The 4,914-nt window shown below is 47.6% G+C and overlaps 1 long non-coding RNA gene across 2 annotated transcripts; it reads left to right on the top strand.

The window, feature by feature from the left end:
- The first annotated feature begins 225 nt into the window (after positions 1–225).
- Positions 226–3,177, top strand: LOC125335870. 2 transcript variants are annotated; one of them, XR_007207572.1, is made up of 4 exons: positions 226–373; positions 467–677; positions 1,818–1,911; positions 2,797–3,177. It is a non-coding gene; the product is annotated as an uncharacterized LOC125335870 (long non-coding RNA). The 2 variants fall into 2 exon arrangements; XR_007207571.1 differs by having other exon boundaries at positions 467–1,911.
- The last annotated feature ends 1,737 nt before the right edge of the window (positions 3,178–4,914 follow it).

Below are 4,914 nucleotides of genomic sequence, written 5' to 3'. Positions count from 1 at the left end.
AACCCGTGATGGCACTTTCTCTGCACGTCCTCTTAACCCAGAGATCTTTCTTATGCTCCTAATCTTCCTGAAGCCATCAATTCTTATCCAAAGCTGCTTAAGCACTTTGGGGAGGAACGTTCATTTCCAGGCAATATGTGCCCAACCCCGGCCCAGGGCTGCTTTGCAAGAGGAGCTGCTCATAATCCGGAATAAAATTAAACCTTAATCACCGTGTTCTGAGGGAAAGATTTGTCACTGCCCAGCAAAGAGGGATCTTAATGAAGACGTTGGTCCTTGCAAGGCACAAATCCATTTGGATCCGCTGGCTTAAAGGGATGTGCAGCTGTGTGCAGGAATGGGGGATTTCCCCCTCTGAAGCAGCGTGGTGCTGGTAAGACAGTTTTGTATATTTACATATAAGCACTGGAGAGCCTTAAAAATGGAGATATAATTATATCTAACTGTCTGAATGCCATTAAATCAGCAGGACGTGGAGCGTTCACCTCAGTGCCAGGAGCTGCTGCTGCAGGGCAGCCTCACCCCTGTTTGTACGAATGGACCTGCAGATGAATGAAATCTCATTTTCCTGCTGTGACACCACGACAGAGGTCAGAAATCAACCCAGGTCTCCTGAGCCGCCGCCCCTGAGCACGAACCACAAAGATTCTTTCGCCCTCTCCATTTCTCAACTGCTGGTAATTACACTTAGAAAAGCTCTGGAAGCCAAAACAAACAAGGGAGAGGTTTCCAGTGAGCTTTCAGTTTGTTACGAGTCCTTCCAAGAGGGTTTTGTGCACGAGGCAATGCAGAAAGTTCTCACATTGCTGAGCCTTCTCCTCGTGTCTCTGTGCCAGGCGTTTGTGTCCGAGCTGACATCGCCCTCCTTGGACGGGATGTTTTCTCCCTCTCACATGATGGGAAAAACAAATTCCAGGCTGAATCAGGACTCAGCCAACGTGATCTGGATTGGTTTCAAAGGACAAGGAATTTGGTCACTCAGGACCTACCTCAGAACCGACTGGAAGTAATTTTATGCATTTTTTTTATTCCCTGCCACGTTACAAAGAGTGACCTCATGGGCAGAGCACTCATGGGTGACAGCAAATGTCCACAGATTTCCTATTCATTATATTTAATTTTAAATACAACCAGTGGGGAGGAAAAAAATAGGCATTGATTGGATTTTTCTATGCTACATAATATTTTCATGGATTAGAAAATTCCAGCACCTCCTTGCTCTGCACTGAGTCATTGGAATGTGCTTATCACAGGTGAATCTATTGGAGAAAATCATCTGTATTGCCTTTTTTTTTCCTTGGAGCCTGTTCGTCCATGATCTCATGGAGCTTCCCAAGAGTTGGCTGAAGTCTGGGCACTGTGTCCCTCTAATTAGTGATAAAATCTCACCTGGCACCGCATTTTACCATCAGCACAAGTTATCTGGGAGATCTCATTCAAGAGAAACCTGTGGGAATGTTTCAATCCTGTTATTGACTTTTCTTCCCAAGCTTTGTAATTAATTCCCTCTGCCCCGGGCGGGCTGGATTAGCGGGGACAGCTGAGCTGGGCTCTGGCACAAACGCCTGTGTCCGTCTGTGTGTCCCTGCCCCACCACTGGTGACTCTCCCTTTGCTTCCAGAGTCTGATAAAACCATGGAGATGTAAAAGTAACACATGGTGACGTTTAAAATTAATTAAAAACTAAGGATGCTCCAGCCCACAGGAGCAGGGCAAGGTGGGAGGCACCCATTTGCCTTTTAATTCCCTGTCTTCAAACCTCACAGATTTCTAGGAATAAAGCATCTCATATCATTCTCCAACTTGGAACTCTACAGGGTGAAAGACATGACAGACCCTGAAGAATTCCTTTGATGAGACATCGGCTTCCAAGGCAGCGATTTTTTATAAGAGTTTGGGCCAACGGTGCAGGTAACAGTGGTGGGATTTCTGCTTGGCTTTGAGACCAGCGAGTTCATTCAGGCAATTGGGATTTAAGCCTAGAATTCCTCTTGAAAAGGACCAGTGGCTTTGGGAGATCCTTTAAGGAAAATCTGGCTGCAGGGTTTGGTGCTCAGTGTCCAGTGGGTGCCAACCCCAACTCAACAGGGTGCTGTAACTGCAGATCACATGCTGTGGCAGAAAGCCCTTGTAAAACTGGATTAGGGATGAATTCAACCTTCTAGGACAAAATCTAGACAGGCTGATGCCCAGCCTACAGACCGTGTTTTACCTCAGAAATTACACCCTGATGAGGTGTGGAGGTGACTCAGACCCCAAGGGGTACAAACACAAGCTCACCCTGACCCACCCAGCCTTTTGGGGAGCAGGTAGAGCTGGACCTCAGCCAAAGCCTGGGGACGAACACATCAACATTCCAGGCTCCCTCTGCTGAAGTCAGCTGGCAAACGGGGGTTTAGTGCTGGCCAAACCCGGTTTTAGCTGCCTCTCTGGAGAGATTAGGTAGAGCTGCTGGAAAATGAACACTGACCCACTCAAGTTTATGTTTTAAAGCTAAATTGAGCAGATGATTTTATTATCTGACTACAAACCAGTCCAACCCACATGAAGAGAAGGCTGGAGCACCAAGCAAACATCTCCTGGCCAACATGGCACTGCTATCAGGGGAGATTTCCAGCAACCTCTGTCACAAGTTGCAAGATGTTTATGAGAAACAAAGAGAGTTTGAAATGACATGACATTTAATTTTTTAAGGCAGTAATTGCCTATTTCCTTACCAAAATTAGAAACAGCAAATGTTTTGTAAAGCCCTCCCTCCAGCAACCTCTATTGTGATTCAGATTCTTTTCTTTACAGCTGAGGCATCGATCCCTTTTCCAAGAGAAGCCCGGGATGGGCTCGTACCCCTTGAGCTCAGCTCAAATTCATCACAGGCAGTGCCAGGGGGGCAGTGCCAGCTCTGTGCTGCTGCAGGAGCCAGGTGAATGTGCCTGCAAGGGAATGACTGAGGCAGCTGCGAGGGGTAAGTTTCATCTCCTCAGTCCTCAAGGAGAAAACAACTTTGCTCGCCATCCCAGTCCTCCTGGAAGCTGCTCTGCTTAAAAATTAAAGGATGGAAATGGGTTTTCTTGTGAGGTTTGTTCTGTTTCACCACTCAAGCTGAAGGTGAAGAATTGTTGGTTCAAATATGGTTCAAATTTGTGGGGATATAGAGAGAGAATTATGGAACGGTTTGGGTGGGAAGGGACGTCAGAGATCATCCAGTTCCACAGGGACACCTTCCACCATGCCAGGTGGCTCCAAGCCCCATCCAAGCTGGCCTTGGACACTTGGGATGGGGCCTCCATCTGTGGGATGGACATGACTTATGGCTAAAGTTTTAATTAGCACAATTATCCTTTGATGAATGAGTGTTGCTGAGCTGACATCAATTATGTCTCCCTTCAACCCCTTTTTGCCACATGCCCCAGCTACAAATATTTGCAAAATGCCTCAGAAACTCCTAGAAATGGTTGTACCTCAGTTAATGAGAAATTCCAGAGTCCTGCAAAAAATCATGCTTGGAATGCAAACTCAAACTACCAGGCAAGGCAAACGAGGGATCCTTATTCTCACAAGAGGTTCACGGAGTGCTCTGTGCTCCAGGGATCTTGCTGTACCTTCCGAGGGTTCAGAAGGACATGAAATTATCTTGCCCCAGGCAGGGATTGTGGAACCCTCCAGTGCCTGCAGCATAAACCTGGGTAAATGCTGGGAGACAAAATTAATTGCGATAAGGGCAGGAGCTGCAGATCCTGGTGACAGGAGTGAACACAGGAATAAATCTTGTGTCTTCCTCTGAATGGGATCAGAGTCCTCGCCAGAGCAGTTCTTGGAGGACTTCATTTCAGAGGAAAGTGTTGCTACTGCTGAAAATACCACAATAGAGTTAATTCCAGGGTATTCCTGGCGGATGGTGACTGAAACCAGAGGCAGCTTTAAAACGAGGTGAAAATTAAAGTATTACACTGAGTGTGGCAACGTGGTTACATCCTTTTCTTCTGCTGCTGGACCACCAGTATCCCACCCTTTTACCATTATTATGCCTTTAAACAGTATTTTTTTCCTCTCACATTTCTTTAGCCCACTGATCTGCTTTGTCCAGGTCATTTTAAAGTTTCTGTCTTCCTCTTTTTGCCTTTTGTGGGCTCTCCAAATTTGGAAAATTGTGATCAGGGCTGAAATTACAATGAAGAAAATTACCCCAGTGGTCTCACAGCTTTGCTAAGGACACTGTGCACATGAAGAATTCCTGTAATTCTGGGATCTGGCATCGCCCCATGAGGTGAATCCCTTTTGGTGGCTGTCAGATATTGCTGCATATTGGACTCAAAAGCTGTTTCCAGCAGAACACAGGGGGAAAATGAGAAATACCTCACTGTGGAGCACCTGGAATGCTGACTGTCCCATCTCGTCTCTCCCTGCTGTGAATCCTCACGCTGGACACAGATGGATTCCAAATCCCTAATCCATGGAAGCCTGTGTCTCACGGAAGGGGTCATTTAGCAGGAGAAAGAGGCTCTTCCAGCATCTCCTGTGACAGCCACAAGCACGTGGGGACAATCCTTAATGTGTCCCCAAAGGCACAGGTGTCACGCAGGGAGGGACAGCTGCCTTTGGGCAGGGCTGCCACCAACACATCTGGCCTAAAATCTGCATCGATTCTTGCAGCAGCTGAATTGAATTCCACCCCTCAAATCCCTGCCGAGGCTTTTAGGGCAGGAAAACATCGCGTGGCCGGAGGGTCTCGTTACACCTTGTGACAGGGAGCAGGCCCTGGGCCACGGCTGGAGCCCAGTTCCAGCTCCTCGGGGCCTGTCTCTGTTCTGGCTTTGCTCCGTGGGCACTGGGTAATTCCCACCCTCCCCATCTCAGGCTTTTCAAGGATTTGTGGCGCTGGCATGTGGCACATCCTCCCCATGGAGGACTGGCGGA

This window comes from Corvus hawaiiensis, chromosome 19, assembly GCF_020740725.1.
Source record: "Corvus hawaiiensis isolate bCorHaw1 chromosome 19, bCorHaw1.pri.cur, whole genome shotgun sequence".
Lineage (NCBI taxonomy): Eukaryota > Metazoa > Chordata > Aves > Passeriformes > Corvidae > Corvus > Corvus hawaiiensis.
The sequence above is the reverse complement of the archived record's forward strand: the minus strand, read 5'-3'. Positions and strand labels throughout refer to the sequence as shown.